Source organism: Erpetoichthys calabaricus, chromosome 3, assembly GCF_900747795.2.
Source record: "Erpetoichthys calabaricus chromosome 3, fErpCal1.3, whole genome shotgun sequence".
NCBI classification, from domain to species: domain Eukaryota; kingdom Metazoa; phylum Chordata; class Cladistia; order Polypteriformes; family Polypteridae; genus Erpetoichthys; species Erpetoichthys calabaricus.
The window spans coordinates 207,875,841-207,898,658 of record NC_041396.2 but is presented as its reverse complement, the minus strand read 5'-3'; the positions used below and the strand labels follow the sequence as shown (position 1 = coordinate 207,898,658).

Sequence of the window (22,818 nt, the reverse complement as noted above, 5' to 3'; positions counted from 1 at the left end):
TCCAAATAAGTATGTTTGGTGCTGTTTGTACTTTATATTTTTATTTATTTATTTATATTTTCTTTTTGCTTTAATTGTTTACAATATCTCCTTGCTTTCAAGTTTCCAAATTGGCTACCACACTGTGATGTCAGGGGGATAGTGTCATGATTTAATAGTTGTGGTCATGCTGTGGACATATTTGCTTGGTTGTCTCCTGTAATGACAAAATGAAAAGTGACCCTGATAATCTAATTTTTTTTTTTTTTTAGGAGTTGAGTCCTGGGTATGATGCTATACTGTATCTGCCCTACAGACGATCCTCCAACTTGAAAGGAAAACTTGTGGTTGGTGGCATGATTGGCACTCCAGCCACCGTAAAAAGCTTCACACAGGTCTGAAATGACAGACAGGACTTCTTCCTTTTTACTTTCTGTGGGAGTAGCTCGGCTGCAGCCATCCATAGGAAGGCTGCTCTCATCATGAAGGGGATGGAGGAAAGCCCTCAGGAGCCTCATCCCCAGAAGAGTCAAAACCGCCAGAGAGCCAATGATTGGAACTTGTGTGGTGCTGAGGCATCACCTGCTGCATGGCAGCACTCGGGTCCCAATTTGAGGCGGCCTATCCAGGTAGGCAAGTGGAATGCCTTGTCTCCCCAGCATAATGATCATATTCCTCTGCTGTCGGAGGAGCTTTGTAAAGTCTGCATTTTAAGTGGTGGCAATCTCTCTGAGGTGCACAGACCAGGGACAGGCCAGATCTCTGTAGGTGGGTACAACTTTTATCGGTCTGGTTGCTCTGATGGCTGTCATTCTCGGGGAGTAGCTGTTGTTGTGGCTAATTGGCTACTGCAGATGGTGTCCAATGTCACATAAGTATATTATGACACTCAGATTAAGGCACTCTCTGGGTGCCTTGTCTGTTGTCTCAGTATATATTCTGACAACAGTGAGTGACAGTTTGGTGAGGGAGACATTTTATTTGCAACTTTGCTCGGTGGTTGATGGGTGCCCGTGAGGTGACACTCCTCTAGTCATGGGTGATTTCATATGACCACTGGCACTGATAGGGCTGGCTATGAGGATTGTTTCAGTCCCCATGGGTCTGGTGGCAGTGGTAAAAGTGGCTCCATTTTCCTTGACTTTGCAAAAGGTCAGGGGCTATGGATCACTGGATCACTCTTGGTACTCCAATACTGGTGGTGTGGTGAAGGAGATCGATCACATCCTCATGGACAGACGCTCGAGGCTCTTACAAAACTGCAGGGTCTACTGAAATGCCTAGTTTGTGAATTCTGACAACAAACTTGTTGTTGCTACCCTGAAGATCCAGCTTAGGTCCAGTAGGCTACCACCTACTAGGAGAATGTGTAGCCAAGAAGCCACATTATCTGAGTCAGAGTAAAAAGATGAACCAAGTTCTTGTGAGTGTAATGGAGGTTAAATCTACCTCAATCTGCATCCATCTGAAATGTCTGAAATTGTAATTGTAATTGTTAAATAAAAAATTGTAAGAGTTAAACTTAGGAACAAATATTAATTGTTCAATCTGTAAAGGAGCATACTTTACCATTCTATGCTGAGATGTAAATGTGAATATTTAGTTCCGTAAAATTCAATAATGTTCCATCCTATACAAAAGTGTCTATATATTTTGCACACTCTTGGTTCAGAAAATGGCTGTAATTAGGTAAACATTGCTGTTTTTTTCTTCAGTTGTTTAGATTCTGTTTTTAATGTTGAATAAACAGCATAAATATTCTTGTACATTTGTTAAATTATATGTAAATTGTTTGGTAATGTTTTACATATAAGCGTTTGTGTTATAAAGACACTGAACTCTACATTGAACATCATGTTCTCGGACACTAAAGGAATTTTATCCAATGTAATTGTTTACTCAGAATTACAGTAAATTGATAATTTTGTGTTGTAGGTTTATAGGGTCATCATTGTCATGTGTGCAGAGTACAGAGAAATGTTTACATACATGAGCCAATTAACATGTAACATGTCTGCACTCTCCAGCACCATGATTATTAAGTATAACAAACACATTTCAAAACCTCTGTTTTCCTTATTACAGGATATACATGAACTAATGAAACTGTGGTATGTTTCCTAAGAGAAGAATAAACTGGTTTGTGCATGGCAAAATCTTTTATGGCCTCTCATATTTCCAAAACATTCTCTAAACTGAGGGAAAAACTAAAATCAGCAGTGTGGTGTCTTGTACCTTTAGGCTTTACCTGGAGACCCACAATGCCAGTTGATAAATTTTACTGCTCAATTTAGTTCAATTGTTTAACTTCTTATTTTATCAAGTTAACAACACTGATTGTAAAAGTTGTTTGCAATATAAGTTACTTCTTCCAATTTGGCTGCCTATCAATCCCTAAATGCAGATGATTAAGTGACACATGGTAAGTACAGTGGTATCAAATGGAATTTTGTCTGTGTTGGTGTTTCTGTCTTCCTTCCTTATATTTTAGTAGGCCTACTTAAGTATGTAATGACTAAAATAAGTTTTATTCCATTCTTGTTTTTCTAGTATAGTTAAATAAGAGTCAGTTTGCCATCTGGAAAGTCATTTGTGTATTATCATAACTATCTGTATTTAAACATTTAATCTTAAAATGTTATGAATAACACCAAAATGGTGTGGGCCTTTTAAGAGAGCAAAAAGAGTCCCAAATAACCTCAAAAATTACCATTGGGCAGGCAGTCAAAACCCAGGTAGTAACAGGCAAACACAGGATCTTTATGACTAAAAAAAGTTTATTTTTCAAAAATACTAGGAGCACAAAATGCAAAAAACAGTTGCCTGAAATATTAAGGCAATCCGAAGTCCCAATACAGATCTTCAAAGAATAGTCAAAGAACACAGAAAAATGTCAAAAAATGCAAGAAACACAAAAAGCACAAGCAAAGATACTAAAACTCACCAAATTTCCAAGTGTGTTCAAATGAACCGCAAAGTACTGTGGGATACCCTCCCCGTATATAGGGCTGGGGACAGTACCTTGTGGCAATGGACAGGTGGCTCCGCCTCTTGGGGAACCACCAACAAAAAACATGGCACATAACAATGGCTCACATACCTCATAAGCATGTAACATCATACATAATTAACAAAAGTAACATTAACATGAATAAAATAATCAAAAATAAGACATAGAACAGGAATTTGAACTCCAGTCAGGTGGAAACCCTGGCAGAAACATAACACAAATGAATAACACATATATAGTATTATTCCTTAGTTTATCCAGTTATTTTATTGTAACATTGTTTTGTAATATACCCATACATTAAACTGAGAATGTTTTGTCAGAGCTCTGCTTTTTGCATTACCTATTTGGTTTTTAATTAGTTTTATTGAATGTAGGCAGGCCATTACCCATTGCCCATGCAACTGTTTATAATAAATTTTTGTGTTGGCTTCCCTGGGATCAATTTATTTCATTTGTTGAATTCTTGCATGTTTACTTAAATGTTTTTACTATACTTATTATTATTCTGACAGTGCTATTTTGTGTTTGTATGGTCACCACTATTTTGTGACCAGTTTGTTACTGAGAGTTGTTAAGGAAGAAATCAGCATGAAAAAGAAAAAGGACTAGAAGTAGAAATGTAGTCATAAGAAACTGCAAATGGGAAAATCTAGCTAGAATCATCACAGAACCCAAAACGTGAGCCAGAGAGGCCTAGTATAAAGCTTGACAACCAGAACAGCTTTTAAAAAGAGACTCTTAATGCAAAGTTGTTGCTCTTGTCTGCGATTTCTGACCTTTTAACTTATCACATGTGATGACGTCATGTGTCTGAAATGATGTCATGAGAATCACAGCAAAAACTAAACGAATGGCAGCATCTAAAAATGGTGCAAAATTTATTTTTATTTTTTGTTGTTAGATTTGGAATAACTACGTATCAAACACCAAAATACTGTAAATGCAAAAAAGCACAGAAAAACAGAGAAAATTGCCATAAAAAATAAACAGAATTACTTCATGACAAATGTTGCTATTTTTTTTACTACATTTCTGTCTTTCCCCTTGCATTTTCATTTTTTTTTCTGCCACTCAAAATAATCCTCATGTACACCTACTGCTTCTCAAGTGATCATAACTCCTTTAGCACAGTAATAACTCACAAAGCAGTAAGACCAGACAGGGTTTCACTTCACACTCTCAGAATGTTGGCAGACCAACTAACTCTTCCATTCACAGACATTTTTGGCTTCTCAAACAGTAAACTGTCTTGTTTGTTACAGAAAACAATTCATCACAGGCTAGTTTAAAAACTTGGAGATTTTGCCCTATGCAGTTACTGCTCATCAGAGCTTCTGCTTGACTCCCTGACCGCACAGCCAAATATAGTAATAACTACACATTCTGTTTTGCTAATAGCACCTTAATAATTAATTATGTTAAGAAGAACAATGAGGATGAACAGATGAGAACAGTTTGTGGTTGAAATCCTTAATTATAGGACAAGTTTATTTAATCAGAATATGTTATACAGTAATGTCAATAAATTCCATAATATTTAGAATTTTTTACAGTGTTGTTTAGTTGTGTCAACCAAACCAGTGTCACCAGTCTGAACATTCAATCCCTCCAAAGTGGAGTTAATAATTTGACAGCATGAAAGCTCACACCAAAACTGTTATTACTCCCTACATATTACACCCTCATTGACTAACTGATGTTCTTATATTCTGGAGCTGTAAAATTTCTTCGTGCTTAAACATATTGCCTTTCATGCATATTTTTATACTTTATACATTACATTACTATATTCTAAGTGTTGCCTTTTTTATTCATTTTGGTAAGGAGAGAACAAATAAGACTAAGAACTCCGAAGTTTTCATTACATTTGGCAAACAAAGATTAAAGCTGACATTATGAAATCTTTGAGGAAACAAAAACAGATTTTCTGAGATGCAACCTCTGATAGATGTTTTACCCTCATCTTTTACACAATGTCTGAACTTCAAAGCAGCCTAGTCCCTGCTTAGCAAAGAGCGAGAAAATGGATAACTGCATAGCACCATTCTGCAGAGTTGGCAAAGCAACATGAGGACTGATGAGACTAAATTAGGTCCCAAAATGAACATTCTGTTTCAGTTGTCTATGAGAAAACATTAGCCCATTCCCCTATTTCATGTTATTATATTTGTTGTTATTTCTGTTGAATAAACAATTTAGACTGAATACAATGATACTAAACCACTGTGATTTCTTAGCAGACGATTAGTGCAAATATGTTTTTAAAGTTGTCACATCCTTTTAAATCTTTCCAAAAAGATCAAAGCTTGTTACCATGAGCAGGACTCTAACAAATTAGCTGCAGCAGACTTTTGGGTTTGTGTGTTTGAAAAAGACATTTTACTGTTTTTCAGAACTTTTTTTGTATTATTGTCTTTATTTGTTTTGGAAATGGTAAGGGCCATTTGCATTTTCTCCTTAACTGACACAAAGAGCTTGGTGTGCTCAAAAATGTGATGTAAGCTTTACAAAAGAAAGCCATTGATGGTGGCTTAAATGAAGTTGAGAACCAGAAAACTAGTGGCATATGTAACCAAAATTAAAGCACGAAACATATTTTTTTTTGTGAATTTGTATGTTAAGATAAAAAATTGCGCTTGTTTAAGATATTTTGTTCTGGGAAGAGCTGAAAATACAAGCAAGACAAACATGCTGATTAATCTGTCAGAACAGGCAACCATTCATTAATTGTGTGCTCCCCAATGTTCCCCATGTAACTATACCTTGATACTTACCTCCATTTTTACAGCAAATGAAATTCAGTGTTCAATTACTAGACGATTTTCCTTCACATTTATCTTTTTTGTGTTTTTTTTAAAATACTACAGTCTGTTTAATTGGGAAAAGAAAACAGTATAAGACACAGTATAAGAAGATCATTTAGAGAAGTGAAAACTGTGTCCTGAATGTAAATCTGTTCAAGTCTTGGTTTTATGAATACCATTACAGGCATGGGCTTCAATGTGTTTTCCTATTCACTTATGAAAAAGATGTAATGAAAAGATGTGCTATGATTAGATACTTATACTATACTATACTTTTTTGTGTAATTTTCTGAAATATGGCCAAGGTAAAAGTGAAAATCCCAAATGCCATATTATGGTTTCTTTCCTTGCTTACTGAGGAAACACTTTCTAACACTTGTGAAAAATTTACCCTCAACTAGCTTCCATTTTTGTCCATTTTAAAACAACATAATCCACGTGATCTACTTTTCTGTCACAGCTGTAAACAGTTCTGTAATATGACTTTTTAATTTTTTCTGTTTGCTTAAGATGAAACTCATTCTCCTCATCTTTCCTTGTAGTGCACATCCAACAGTCTCAGACTAATTTTGGTAACAGTTCTCATGACTTTTTGTAATACAGAGACTAAACATGTACATAGCATTCCAGATGAGGCTCAAAAAGGAGTTTTGCATCCAGCATGCTGTGTGGCCCAAAATCCTATTACCTAAGTAATTGTCTCAATATACTGTCTGGATTGCATCAGTAATCAATCTAATTAGAGTAAGTCTTTTTAAAAAAAGTTACATTTTTTATTGGTATGTGCGTGAGTGGGTTCTATGATGGACTGATGCTCCATCCTGAGTTAAATCCTGCCATATACTGAAAACTGCTGGAATCATCTCTGGTCCTGATAATGATGGATTAAATTAATTAAAGTTTAAAATTGTTTGTAATATTATATACTTATGACTCTTTGAAACCATTTCCACCATGCATCAGTGCTAATCTTAACCTGTGGTCACATGTGATCAGGTAAATATACATGGCATTTCAAATATATGTTAGTACACCATTTATTTATATTGAGAAAAGCAATTTAAATGAGTTTCCTCTGCAGGGTGTAGGTATAATCAATAAGGTCTATAAATTTGCTGCCTGTGTTACTCCTGTGGTTGCAAACAATCATCACATGTATATTACACTTAATGGGTTTAACAGCTTCTAGTGCCAAGTATCTGGTTCCTCACACATGCTTAGAAGTCATTTAGTGAGTTTGAAAGAAATGTATGTGCATCAGCTACATGAAAAATGTCCACATTTCAGCAAGCAACCATTTTTATCAGTTTTTCTATAAATTGGTGACTGCAACACTACAGATGTTACACCAGCTGTCCTATGAAAAAACACTTAGTTGTAGCATTATATTTGTCTAGTGGTTCAGAGAATCAGTGGATAGTGGAAGAGAATCCTTTAAATATAACATCTAAAGTTACTACATTATATGGATTGAACAGAACATCTGGGAAGTGCAATGAATTATGCATGTAAACTTTTCACAGACTGTTGATACATTGCTGCATAACTCAACATTTCTCATATACACTGTCATACCATTCTCATTGAAGGTCTCAACCTGCCAGCTACAAGGCAAACACAAGTACTAAGTGCTTGGTCAGCATGTGCCTACTATCACTCCTAAAATGTTTCAGTTGCTGATTTTTGCAAGAGGCTTACAAAATCTGATGCCTCATTGCTCAAAAGTGGACATAAAAATGAAATGTTGCAAGTATTACATCTTAAATTTTACTAATATAGCACAAAAGTGGAGTACTGTTTATAGATACTTCCTAATGCAGCTAAAAAAATACATTAAAATACTGGAGTGAGTTTTACCAGGCAATGAGAAAACAAAACCAGAGAGTTAAGCTTCACACACTAAATGCAGCACTGATCAAGTGTGAGAAAATGTGTAAATAGATTTTATAGCTAATGACATCACACATATGGAAAAATTATCTTATCCCATCCATTCATTCATTTATGACTGTCTAATCCTGGAAAGTGTCACTATGAGGCAGAGCCAATTGCAGCTAGCAACAAGTGTAATGTGAGACAACTTGTTGGATAAGACATCAGCCAGTGACTGGATACTGAACTCTCTTTCAGAAGAAGCACAGTAAGTAGAATAACATAAACATCAATACAATTAAAAGTAAGGCAGGTTAACAGTATTTTATACTTCAAAATGTCAATAAAAACTAACAAATCAAGAATTAATTGAATTTTCACTATTTAATTCATCTTTAGGAAATATTACCTAATAAGGAATATAACGCTGGGAAAAAGGTAGTTAGGAAGATTTAGTGGAATACTTTTATAGTACTGATATGTGCTTTGTTAAAAGAAAATGATCTTGATGTACTGCATGCACATTACACAAAATGTGATGGATGTACACAAAAATTATTACATACATCATTTTATTTTTAGTCTGGTTCAGATGAAGTCCCCTGTATAGCATTACCTTTAACAGGGTTTGACTTTTAATAACTGTCAACAGGCCAAACACAAATCAAGTCCATGTAAGTGCAGAAATTTGAAGTAATCTGTTCTTATTTAAATAAACAGTAAATGTGAAAATTTGATGACATTGTATATAAGCCCTGAAGCTGTACAATGCTATAACACATACAACTATACATCCAGTTCTTGATTTATGACTTCTATTGACAAGACAAAAATGTGATCAGTGCCAAAATACCAATTTTCTTCTGTTGTTGATGTTGAACACAGACTTTGAGTCATTTTTAATGGACTTTCTGCTAGGACAAAGTTGACTGTGGCAAAAGAAGAGAAATGGTTCTGTTACACTGGCTAGAAACAAATGAATCTTTGAAGGCCTTTTGTTCTCTTCCATTAGAAATCCAGTGATTGCACAATAGTTGATATTGTGGTTTACAGTGTTCATGTTCATTGTGTTATTAATTATGTTTATAATCTATAAAGCACAAATTTTAGAATTTTGTAATTCACATATTTTAGCACACACAGGACAATCTTTAGCCACTTACAAAATCAACATCATGGAATTTTCTTTTTCGTTTCATGCTCAAACCTTTTTGATTGACCCTCGTATATAAAGATTTTAAATTCACTCAAAGACAGACTGGTTAGGAATGCATTCAAGTTAAAGTAAAAAAATTAAAAAACAAAAAAATGTAGATTATACTTTGGCATTCAAAGATATCAGTAGACTAGTAGTAAAAGTGAATGATGCATTGACTATACATAGTTTGTGTTGTTTATAGTTACAGCAGTGTAAAGTTCATGTTGAAAGAAGTCTCAGATACACTCTTAAAAATAAAGATGCAAAAATGTCTTATTCAGAGCAAAGAAATAGGAGAACCATTTTTGGTTCCTAAAAGAATCATCCACATGAAGGTTCCAGAAGAACCTTTTATTTTGATTTGGAACAGATTCCATTAAATTACTATGAATAGAGATAACATGTACGTCCAATGATTTCCAGCATAGGCTTCAGCTGCCCTGTGACCTATTTTGGATGGATGGAAAGACAGATGATAACAGATATGTGAAATACCAGTGGGTTATTGATTTTAAAAGAACTCTTGCTGCACAATAACACAGCCTCAGTTCACGTTTTCTTGATATGCCCGTATCCTGCTAGGTAGCCTACAATTCATTAAAGAGTTGTGTTTTGTCCACATATTAGGAACCTTTTCAAAGCCCAAAAATCAGATATTATATGCAAATAACCCGTTACAGAATGAAATGGTGCCACTAAGAACTGCACAACCCAGTAAAGTACCATTAAAGAACTGTTATTTTTAAGATTGTGCTTTACCTCAGCAAAAAGAATATTCTGAGAATTACATCTGTCTCCACAAGACTAGTTGAAAGCAAACTGTTGTATAAAATGTTAGTATGCTCAGAAACTATCATGCCCATCTGTCTTCTGTATTGCTGGCTTTTGCAAAACAGGATATGGGAGATCATTCCTGGGTTCTCCATCCGTGAAGTTAGTTTTGAGAACATATGGAACAATCCTTAACAATAATGCAAATCAAGATGGAGGCAACTTACCCCAACTTCATCTACCCCAAATTCATTCTGTGCTATAGTACCTGGATCTGACTTGTTTATTCATTCATGTGTTACCAGCCTTGACCTACCTCTGTATAATTAAGCATCCTGGTGATTATCAGGCATGATAATGGTGGCTCTGAGGCTAGAGATCTGCACTGGCAATAAGAAGGTTGCCGGTTCGAATCCCGTAAATGCCAAAAGGGACTCTGCTCTGTTGGGCCCTTTAGCAAGGCCCTTAACCTGCAATTGCTTAGCACTTTGAGTAGTGAGAAAAGCGCTATATAAATGCAAATAATTATGACATAATGAGGGGATGTTCAAATTTAAGCACAGCTAAGCCACCTTTTTGAGTTCTTTACTTGTGATTTTAACTTTTAGTGAGCCTCTTGTTATTTAAATAATAATAGTTCATTTTATTTATAAGGCACTTTACATTTGTAGTAAATCGCATATGCTACATAAAAATATTTAACAAAGACAAAACAAGATAAAAACAGAGATAAAACAGCAATAAATAGTGGCATTCTTGTTAATATGCTTTCCTAAATAAAAAAGTCTTTAGCTGTTTTTTAAAACAGCCCACAATCTGCTGTGTTCCCAAGTTCTCTGGTAGGGCATTCCAGAGATGTGGAGCAGCAACTGCAAAGGCTCGGTCTCCCATTGTACGAAGTTTGGTCATATGGGGGCAAAGGCAGTAGGTATTTGCAAAATGGAGGTTTCTTGTAGTAGATTGTAATATAAGGAGTTCCTTAAGATATTGTTGAGCATTTCCATGCATACACTAATGAGTGAGCAAACAGAGTTTGTATTCAATAGGGAGGTGAATAGGGAGCAAAAGAAGTGACCGAAGGATTGGTGAAATATGCTCATATTTCCGCACCCTCATCAGGATCCTTGCAGAACTATTTTGAATTTGTTGGAGCTTTTGAAGGCTCTTGTTGGATATCCGGATGAGCAGTGCATTACAATAGTCCAGCCTGGAGGAGACAAAGGCATGAACCAGCTTTTTAGCATCACAAAGGGAGAGGCAAGGATGGAGTTTGGCTATGTTTCTGAGATGAAAGAATGCAATTTTACAGAGGTGATGAACATGTGTATCAAATGACAGATGGGAGTTTAATTAGACACCAAAATTTGTAACAGAGGGGGAGAGGATAATAGTATGACCAGAAAAGGGAATATAATTTACAGAGGAATGAAGTTGATGGGGGTACTAATTAAAACAGCTTCAGTTTTGGTGCTGTTCAGCTTAAGGATGTTCTTGGACATCCAGGCTTCAATCTCATCCAAGCAGGAGGAAAGGGTTGATGGAAGTGTAAGAGAAATCGAATTCAGTCTCACATAGAGCTGCGTATCATTGACATAGCAATGGAATGAAACTCCATGCCTGCAGATGATGTGACCCAGGGGTATTATATAGATGTTAAAAAGGGTCTGCCCAAGGACTGATCCTTGTGGGACCCCACAGGTGACAGTGTGGGTACGAGATTTAGCATCCCCCAGGGCCACATACTCAGCACTATCTGTGAGATAAGACTCGAACCACTCCAGAGCAGTGCCAGAAAGTCCAATTATATGATGGAGACTATGGAGAAGAATATTATGGTCTACTGTATCAAATGCAGCTGTGAGATCCAGGAGGATAAGGAGTGATGGAGAGTCCTGGTCAGCAGCCATCAGGAGGTCATTGGTGACTCTGACCAGGGCTGTCTCTATACTGTGAGAAGATTGGAAACCAGATTGAAATTTGGGAAAGGTTTTTCCCTTTTTCATGTTCTGACATTTTTTGATTTTGCTTGTTGGTATATTGCTTACTATATTTGTTTTTACTTTTGCTTATGCTGTGTATCTGATCTACCGACTTCTTTTACTAGCATGTCGACTTCTGCATGTTTTAACTTTTTATTTATTCCAGATACTCTTTCTGACTGCAGTATGTCTCTCATTACTTCTTTTTCAAAGATCAAATATTAGATCTGTCCTATATTATGTGTCACTGTTGCTTGTTGAAGTACCTATGAGCATTCTCTTCTCATGGGCTGCCCCTTACCCACAAAGAGTGTGACCATGAGAACTTACAGGTATTTAGACAAGCGAAGAGTAACACAACAGGGCTGTCTTTACTAACAATAGAATTCTCAGAAAAGAATATGACTCTGCTTATCAATCTATACGAACTCTTTGCAGCTATGCCCCTCAAAGACACAATGTGTTTTTCCAAGTTCAGACAGGTAACAAAATGCAGATGAAATAGGTTATTGAAAAATGAGACACAAAACAAGAGGGGTGTGAGTTGGTAAATAAGTTAGCAAAAATTACATGTATAAATGAAGAAGTAGAGTTCATAGTAGAAAAAACTCACCATGAGTAAAACACATACAAAGACAAAATCAAAGGAAATGTGGCAATGAAAGAGATCACTGTATCGATAACAACAACTTGTTTGTGGTGTAGTGGTAGCGCCGCTGCCTCACAGCATGGAGACCAGTGTTCACATCTTGGGTCCTCCCTGAGTGAAGTTTAAATGTTCTCCATATGTCTGCGTGGGTTTCCTCCCACTTTCCAAATACACGCAGGTTAGGTAAAATGACAATGGTAAATTGGCCCTAGTGTGTGTTTGGTGTGTGGGTATGTGTGTGTTCACCCTACAATGGACTGGCTCCTGGTACCAGGGTTTCTTTCTTCACTGTGCTAGCTGGGATAGGTTCCAGCCCCACCATGACCCTGGTTTGGATTAAGTAGGACAAAAAATGAAATGACTTTTTTTCTTTAAAACAGACTTTAGATTATACAACATTTCTAAAAGAAATATACAGTACATAAAGGTAAAAGCAATTAATCATGGTTTAATTATACCACAAGCTCTCCTAAATTATGCAAGTCTTCCAAATAATTGAACAAACATAAAAACAACCCAAATGCTTCATTTAAAACAACTAGTCTAACAAAAAAGTAATCAAAGCTGTTAGCTATTATTTCCCTTAATATTATTAGCAAGAATATTATGGATTCTTTAGTTAGTAAACTAGATACTGTACATTAAAACAACAGCCTATTCTTTAAGCCAAATTTAAAGTATATTTTTAAAATGTTCACCAAAAGACATTCTACAAATTTAAACAAACCACTCGGCATGTCAAACATATTTGGCTAAACAATAGGCAAGTTATCCTAATATCTCATCCAAATACGTTTTAAGCATGGTTTCTGCATCAACTGTATGACATCCTAGTTTGTTCCAGATTCCTGTGTTCCTTCTTGTGAAAAACTGTTCTGGGTTCCTTCTTGAATGGAGTTCCCATTAATTTCTACTGGTGTCCTAAAGTATTTACTTACATAATGGGTACAATTAACACTAATTGTCCAGATTATTTTTTGGAAAGTGGCTTCTGGAAAAATTTAAACTTATCAAAACTTCTAACAGAACATTTTTGGAAATCCTAGACTGAGTACATGTTCTTATACCTTGCCTTACACATTTGTTTGATGGCTACATTTTAAAAATTAGAACCTTATTTCTATTTGTTTATGTTTAGATATCTATTGTTCTGCCAAATATTAATGAGCTGCAGTCACTGTGTATTAATGCACTGCATTTCATTTAACTATATATTAATGAACTACAGCCACTGCATAGGATTATTTATTAAATAAAGAAACATGGTATACAGTCCCCAGTATATAAATATACTATACAACTGAATTGAATAATCTCCAGAGATTTTCATTTCCCACTGGCATCTATTTACTCACTATTAATATAAGGGTGTATGGGCTAATACTATTTAGGATATGAGATTTTACTTGAGCAAAGCACTAAGCTCAGAACTGAAGCTAGAAGTCAGCCTTTATTTTGGTTAAGATGAAATCAAGAAAGTACTCAAATTAAAGTCAAATAAAACTCCAGACTGGACAGAATAACTCTGTTAAATATCCCCCTGAATTTTTCTAATCTCTCTGCATGTATGACAGTCACCCAAACTTTATAAACAGATCACTGTAATTCCAATTGCTAAAACTGCTACTGCAAAGTCTCTGAATGGCTTCACTCTGGTTGCCTTAATTATTCATATTATGAAATCATTTGCAAAGTTAAGTAAAAGCATGATGGTAAACAAAACTGAGGTCTACTGTATCTGGACCCTTATTAATTTACTTACAGAGGAAAGCTGGAGGTGGCGGACACCACAGGTACATTTCTCCATCTGTTGCATTAAGTACATGGAACATTGCAGAACAAGACTACTTTGTTGTTTATTGATTTTCATCTTCTTGTGAAAGTGTCTTATTTTAAGTAGCCAAGCTGCTTCCAGTTTCACTTTTTTCAGAAGCTAATTACTCATCTCTGTGTGGAGGAGTTTAACTTGATTGCAGTGATCCTGCATTTTTTTTTTACCTAATAGAATACAAAGAGTAGCTATAGATGGCTCCTTCTCTACACTATAGTTATTGTAGTACCTTGCCCCTACTTATGTTTTTCTTTATATTTTCTGTTTACCCCTGTTCACATTCCTTGTATCTTTTATATTTTATTTTGAATTGTTCAATTTTCTTAAATTCTTTTCTGTTTCTGCCAGGGCTGGGTTTTGTATCGAGTTATGACTCTCAGATGCTGAGGACATTAGGGTCACATTTACCTGAAATGACTGTTTAAGACCCTCTTTTGCTATTTCCCATTCATTTTTAATGATTTTTTTGTTTTATTTCAATATATCTACAGTATATGTTTTCATTGTACATATTTTAGCTAAATTATTGCTGGATTTTGTTATATTTGCCTTAGTTTTTCAGTTTCTCTTTTAGAATTTCAGATTTTTTTTAGTTCCTGTGTATAATGCCCTGTATCATGACTATGAAGCATTACAAAAACACACCACTCAGCATACAGATAAATTTTATAATACAGAAAAACACCTCTGCTATTATTATGTGAACTCCCAAACAATTGATCATTAAGAATACTGGATGATACCTGTTTAAATGAAATAAGACTTCTTATATGTAAACTGTTACCAGAGAACAAAATACAAAATTAAATGTTATATATGGTCCCATTTTCTTATTTAAATATACTGATACAAATGTCAGGGTGACCTACATAAACAGGCAGGCAGTTTCAAGTACATTTTTCTCTTATAATGTGTCATATCTAAAAGGAGCAAAGTGGAAAATATAATATAACTGATTACGCTGATTACACTCTGTAGCAGCTTTATGTTATACATAAAATATGATACAGCGCGTAAAATACATGTAACATTTTATCTAAATTCTAGCTTTCTAAATCACAATAGCAGTATTTTGCTGTTTGCTTAAAATGGATGAATATTTAATAAGTTTCCATTTTTATGTTTATTTTTACAAAAGTAAAATGCCGTTTATGCCCTGAAATGGACTGGCACCGTATCCAGGGTTTGTTCCTGCCTTGTGCCCTGTGCTAGCTGGGATAGGCTGCAGCCCCCAAAGCACGACCCTTGTGTGGATTAAATGGGTTAGAAAATGACATGACAAAATGTACTTTATGCATAATAGTTATTTTTTCAAATAAAAGTTCACTTATTTTAATGTCTGCATTTGTGATCAAATAGTCTTCATGATGAGTAAACAATATTTTTTTCTGGAATATAACAGACTCAACGCACTAGTGTGATCCAAATTTCATCAGGCAGCAATCCATACCACAAAATGGAAGACATTTTAGTTACGTACAGTTTTTGGAGGTTGGGAAGCAATAGTCAGAATTTTTGGCATGCAGTTCAGAACATTCCTACAATTAAATAAGGAAAGCGCCCACAAAATAAATCCCAGCAGAAGAAAATCATGTAATTTGTAAAGATAATGCATGATTTTTTGCAGGAAGGGAGAAGAAAAATATGGTAAAATGCTATTCTCTGAAAGGTGAAAGGTTCAACACACCAGATGGTGTTTTAGATATTGTGTATATGATGTGCTTGCTCAACATTGAATTAGTTATGCATATGGACTCCCAGGGAGTGTCTCTCATCATTTTAAGAATGTTATTAAAACAAAGAGCAGTATTTATAGTATACTATGTTTGAATACATCAAATTTAAAATATTTTTCTAAAGAATAAAATGAAATGGACATGTGAAAAAGCTAAATGTATCAATTCAATTTACTGTCATGCTTTAAAAAATGTGAAAAAAAATTATCTTCAGTTTTTCTTCAGATCTGCCCCATTTCTTCCTGTCCAACTTCTAGATACCTGAAGGAAGCTGGAACATGTTTTTATACCCTTCCAAATTAGAACAGCAAAAAAATATTACTTGTCATTGCACTTTAGCCCCATTATTCCAGTTAATAGCTGATGTTTTTGTACTATGGCAGCCACTCTTGCAAATTCTATAAGAGCTCAGTGGCTTGTATATCATAATATTACTGCATTTTATAATGCCTACATCCATATTACAGTAGTTGCAGACAAGAATACATCTGTTCTTACATTTCATGATGAACAGTCCTGTATTGTATGTAAAACACATTTAACCCTACTCCACTTCTCCTTCGCTCTCTCCAGACTTAAAATGAGTTTCACTTTTTTTAAGTCTTTGGCACATCTGCTCAAAATTGACCCTGCTAAAGTTAAACTATGCAGTTTTAGTTTTTGAAAATATGCACCACCAAAACACTGTTAAATACATTATATTACGGTCATTAGATCCTAATAGCTCAATTCCATCTACATCCTGAATTATTTCCTAATTATTATGAAATACTAAATCTAGATAGAATCCCCATGTCATTCTTGCTTTAACATACTGTGTTAAAAATGCTCATTGATTATGTTAAAAAATCTCACATTCTTGTGGATTGCCCTTCTCCCCCTTTTGTTCAGTTTGGATGCCCAGTCAGCTCTAGTAAGAGTTGTGATTGTTGTAAACGTCTTCCATTTAAGAATTAAAGAAGCAACTGAGCACTTGAGGACCTCCAGTGCTTCAGAATGTTTTATAGACTTCCTCAGATCTGTCTGTCAACACAATCCTGTATCTGAGCACTGCAGGCATTTCCTTTAAATTCATAGCTTGTTTCTTTCACTAATACACATTGTCAGCTGTGGAACAGCATATAGACAGGTGTGTCCCTTTCCTAATTATGTGCAATGAATTGAATTTACCATAGGTGGACTCCAAAGTTGGTGAATAAACATCTCAGTGATGATCAACAGAATAGGATGCACCTGAGCCAAATTTCAGGTCTCATAACAAAGGGTCTGAATATTTTTGTCAGATATTCAGGTTTTTTTTTCAGCTTTAATACATTTACAATAATGTCTAACATCCCGTTTTTGCTTTGTTGTTCTGTAAAATTGAGTGTTCCTTAATATGGGAACAAATAAATATAAATGATATTAGCATAAGTGTGCAACATAATAAAATGTGAAAAAGTAAAGGGGTCTGAATATTTTATGAATGCACTGTATTTTGCTTTTTTGTGTTTATTTTTTTCTATGTGGAAGCACGTTTTTTTACAAGAAAGAAACAAAAAAGCAAATTCAATTCCTTTAAAACAATTTGAATTTCACAAGTGCAATCAGATCTATGATGTTTATCAATGGAAGAGTTACAGAGCTAACAAGAGAGAGGTGGAGAATGAACACAATTATAGTTCATTTAGGTTCATTGGGCTACTGTGTATAGATGCATCTTGTAATTCAGGTAAACAGCAAAAAAAAATTCAAGCACCATTGTTCAATGAAATTAAAATTCCAGTATAAGGAAGCAAGGACTAGAGCCAATGGAATGATGTTGTAAAGGTGACAAATTATGGTGATTTTAACATTGAACGATATACTCTTTTTTGGAATTCACTATTATCCATTTTTGTAACATTCACTCTTAATCGTGTTCGTTTAATATCCATGTTTTTTCATCTGCTCATCATTGAGATGAAGTCAAACCTATGTAATATGTGAATAATTTAAATTGCTGGACGCATATGGTAGTATTTATCACTACCACATATCACTTGAGACCTAGGCTGGTGCGCGTTCTCTGTGAATGTTGCATACTCTTCCTACAGTTATATGAGTTTAGCCCAGACACTGTTATTTCTTCCTATAGTTAACATGGTGGTTGAAGTCTCCAAATTATAGTTTATTATGAGTATTTATGTGCTTTCACAACAACTGATATGTCCTTCAGGGTGAATCTTGTTCAAGTGCCAGTTGTTGACAGGACAAGGTGGGCCCCTGTAATACTTTTGTGCAATTTTCTACAGTAATTTTGTTTGCTTTATAAAGTGGCTTGTGATGTGAAAGGCAGTATACATAGTAACGATTGATTGATGGGTCTTGAAGTGGATAGTTAGAAAATAAAAAATGACCAGACACATTAACCTAATTCAATAAGCACCATAAATTAATATGGTTAAGATGCCATCATGCACTAGATGGACTGGGTCAGTTTCACTGGGAGGAGTTCCACAGTGTTTCATGTCCATTGTTTTTCTTTAGGTACTCCAGTTTCCTCACTTGTCCCCAAACACTTGCTCTTCAGGTGAACTGGTGACTCTGTATTTGTCCCTTATCATCTATGCACGACTGCACCCATGGATGTCCCAATCAGGCATGGACTCTGTCTTGCACATTTTACTGCTTGGCTAGAGCATTTATGTACACCATTTAGAAGTGGGCTTAGAAAATGAATGTATAGCTGGCTAAAATCTTTTTTTAAAAGATGTAATGTTTAACCCATATAGATAAATGGCATATTTTTCCCCAATTCAACAAAAATAATGGGCTTTATATTGAGATGACCACCTGTTACTCAAATCCTTCTATAAAATGTATTGATCAATTTATATATGTTTAACCTTTTTTGGCTTTATACAGTAATTACTTTTACAGAATTAAGAAAATTAAAATATGAAAGCCGAATTGAAAGCAAATATGTCTACATGGCTACAGCACAAAAAGGAATTTTCATGAGACATTTAAAGCTAGAAAATGACACCAAGTTCATTCTAATATATTGAAATTTCGCCTTCATCTGCAGAGTGTAACAATAAATGTCTATATCTGCTGTAATTAATGTATACCTTTAATGTAGGTCTTCAGAAGTAGTCCTTTTGAGGTTTATTCCAAAGAATGAAATTTGCCTTGAGTTGTTAAGCCCCATCACTGTAAGATGCCAGCTTTAATAGTATAATCTAACTAGCTTTGATTTTTAAAAGAAAAGTCACATGAACATTTGTGGTTAGTAGGAGTTTTACTCAAAATATTTAGTTTCTCACTTGTTTGGATAATTCCCCGGTTTCTCTTGTTCTTTTTTTTATTCTCGACTTCTTCAAACATTCCGTAGTACCCTAGTACACGAATTATTATTAATTGAAGCGTCTCCTTTCTTCTTCAGTTAAAGCAAAATGTCCAGACATTGTTTCTCGAAAACGTAAAATGCAGAATAGAAGCCATTAATTAAAATTTAAAATGGATAAAAGAAAGTCACTCGTTGTTTCTTTTTCGTCCGCTATTAATAACACCTCATAATAACATATTTTGCACCTCCGTAGTACGGGACGGCCAAGTCAAGTCCTGCGATCGCTCGTGCGCATGCGCGCTGCGGTGCCCATCTCGCGCTTGCTGGCTCTGCGCTGTACAACTGACGAGAAAATGAACTGAGCGAAGAGTGTAATATTCAAACAAACTTAAAATACTGATGAAATTCTTAACAGAAGAAACACTGAGTGAAAACACCCATTTGGGTATTCATTTTCCTAAGGATTTTTGCCACTTGGCGATTGTCTTTTATTTACTTTTTTACCTGAAAGACAAGAATTTTGTGAGCTTAAGTGTATCTGACAGCGCGGCATAAAGCCGAATAAACAATTGCGCATTTAACGTGTTGTGAACGGGACAGATGCAGTGAGCGAGGCAAAAGGAGAAGGAATCACGGGTGTGTGAAGAGCAGGAAGAAGCCGGGCAGCAGGGTACGCACCTCACGAGTTTTCCTTTCCTTCAAAATCAGTCGTGTTTTTTTGTATTCTATCATGCGCAAACGTGATTTTAAGTGGTCGCGCTTCGGCGCAGTAAGCAGCTAATGCTGAGAGTGAGAGTAGAAAGATTAGGGTCGTTGTTTGTAGCGAAATATCAAGCCGTGAGTAAGCAAGACAAAAGTCGAGTTGAGGGCATAAGTAAAGAATTAGCCGTGGGGCTTTATGGACGTGGACTGACAGCGAGCAGGAGTCTTGCTCACCGTCAACTGAGAGTGCACACCGGTTTGCGCTTGTATTCTAGAGAGCTCCTGTCTGTGCCTTTGGGTGTCAAAATTAAAATAGAAAAGACAGTAATTTAGATGACGACATGTTCAGCGCGAAGCTTTTCACCGTGATCCTTTAGTACACGTTTCAACTTTTGGCGTACCCCTTGCTAGCTCAGTTTTATTTACATTAATTTAAAGGTGAGATGTACATTGCCGAGTAATAAAAAGTGATGTCACCTTTGATTGTTTACAGTATTTTTAACAATAAGATGCAGCACTGTTCGTAATAACCACGTAAACAATTTAACTCCTTAACTAAACTTACTCAGGCATTCACTGCATATTTAGGGGCTTGTTTTATAATTTGGTCGATTACGAACAGAAATTTAGTGGCCAGATAGTAAATTTCTACAAAGCACTTGTAATACAAGGAGGTGGAAGGCGCGTTACATTTAATTTTAACCGTGGCAGCTAAAGCGATTAAAAGAAGTAATGGTTTTCAGTGGACTAAGTAATCGTTGAATTCTAGTTACGGTACATCCCGTGTTGACATCAGCGGTCTAAAATTTAACAATACAGGCTTGCAATAAGTCTCTCGAATAGTCTGATCGCCCTGTACTGTATAAGCGACATTGTAGACACGTTTCTTGCAGTTTGCATTGTCCAGACAGGACGATGTATATAGGCGTGAACGTGAATGCATTTACGCGATTCTGGTTTGTAAGGAAGCAGGTTATGTTTTGATTGAGTTCTCTTACACGTGGAGTCTATGTTGTATTTGATTTGAAAGAGGAAGTGGCGATTCCCTTACAAACACATTCACATCCCTGTGTTCAAACTCAGCAAGCTATTATCCTGTCTTTTTGGCTGTCATTACAGACACATCTAAAATCTGATACCTAGGAAAACATAACAGGTTGGATTTCTCATTAAGGAATCATACTTCCTAGTTTGACAACGGTCGGGCTTTGTTTGGAACTGCAAAATGTATTCATTCTTTGCACCCAGTGCTCTATTTTTTTATAGTTATAATTTGTAACTTAGTTGTTCCGAAAATGGAAATACTTGGTAGACGGCTTAGTGCTGGCGTGCACCGCGTTTAGATTGCGCAGTTCGTCTGTATTAGTTTATGCACACAATTTATGACAGTACTATAATCACTACTATTTAAAGTACATTTAACATTAAAAAGATCAATTCTCTGAATTCTGTTAAAATCTCTTTTAGTAATCAAATTATAATCATCTGACGCATATTTTGTAGGGTTTGATTTTTTATTTATACATTTAAAATTGATCTAAGCTCTGTGCTCTAACATTTATCCAATAGTGTGCTTTATTTAGGTATTTTGCGGATGTTTTTACTATATTATACATTTATCTCATAATTTATTTAGCACAATATTGGAATGCATTCACTATTCCTAAAAATGTTGCTATTATTGCAAAATATTACTGGTTGCTTGACTAATTAAGTGACTCCCTTTATTACTATTGTGACCGGAAATACTTCTTATAGTGTGGGTTTTAGTGCTCAATTAAGAGCGGTAGGATTTTTCTGTAATCTGTTTTAATTAATATTACCGCAATAAATGTCTGCTCTCTCAGTAACAGACTTTACTTTTGCTTGCCTATATTCACTCTATCATGTGTGTTTTAAATAAATATATACTTTTCATGTTTTTCAGTTTTTATTGCTTTAATACCCTTAGTAGACAAACACATTTTAAAGAAAGGAAGCTAATTTACTGTCTTAGCCTATAGTGCACTTTTATCTAAGTTTTTAGGCAAAATGGTCAGCGAATTACAATTAGTAATCTTTTATTATTATGATTATTAATAATAATAATACATTTTATTTATATATAATAGTTTTTTGTGTAGTGTATTTTACAGTTACAGTTGTATACTTTATAAAGTTTTGTGTACGCCAAAATAATTATTACTTAAACATTTGTTAGTATTAACTGGTTATATTAAAGTTTGAAAGACTTTATTGTACTATATATTATTGTATGTGTGCAACTTAATCACTCATGTATAATATTAAAATTTTATCAGTAAAGATTTATATGGTTCTCAAATTGTAATATTTTAAGTACTTCAATGATTGTTTGTTTAATGTGTGTGTTAAATACACACTTCACTTTAATGAATAGTATATTTAAATTTACAATGTGCACTTTGAAATTATATTTACACTGGCTTCATTGACAAATAGTACAAGGACATCAATTGTTAATATATTTTAAAAATGTATATGGAACTGGAATTTTTCAAAGTTATAATATATATTGAATTACTTTTTTAATGTTTATCCATTTAGCAGAACAATTTAAATTATAGCTTTATTGTTTACTAACAGCTTACTACCCTTCTAGATCTGGATCAAATATCATGCTGCATGTGAAGAAGTTATTATTCATATTTGTAGAACTTGGTAACCGTAATAAAAACAGAAAATTGCTCAAAAGTATAAGACAATTTCAAATAGAGATACATAATGCAGTTTCCGTTGCTGACAAAAATGAACATTTCCTTTAAATAAGTTCTTTGCTATATTAATTGTTTTCAGTCAAAGTGGCAATGTACACTTACTGTTTTACTGTTACTTACTTGTCTTACTGTTTTAAACTCTTTTGTATGTTTTATGTCACTGGAACACTGGAAAAGTTTGTGTGCAGCCAGATGTAAAATCTGACGTACTAGCAAAACATTTTGAAAACTCCAGAAAT

At 34.9% G+C, this 22,818-nt stretch overlaps 1 protein-coding gene and 1 long non-coding RNA gene across 18 annotated transcripts in view; one reads left to right on the top strand and one right to left on the bottom strand.

The window, feature by feature from the left end:
- The window catches only part of LOC127527177 (uncharacterized), a 99,587-nt gene that overhangs the window by 49,175 nt on the left and 27,594 nt on the right, over positions 1–22,818 (bottom strand). The gene's annotated exons all lie outside the window — the stretch shown is intronic.
- eya4 (EYA transcriptional coactivator and phosphatase 4) overlaps positions 19,473–22,818 on the top strand; it is a 300,443-nt gene continuing 297,097 nt past the window's right edge. For 11 of the 17 annotated variants that reach the window (XM_051924949.1, XM_028797738.2, XM_051924957.1 and 8 more), the window contains exon 1: positions 19,474–19,812. The gene's annotated coding sequence lies outside the window, so the exon portion shown is untranslated. Of the gene's footprint in view, positions 19,813–22,818 lie in introns of all 17 variants that reach the window. The other 6 variants (XM_051924952.1, XM_051924951.1, XM_028797737.2 and 3 more) reach the window with 3 other exon arrangements.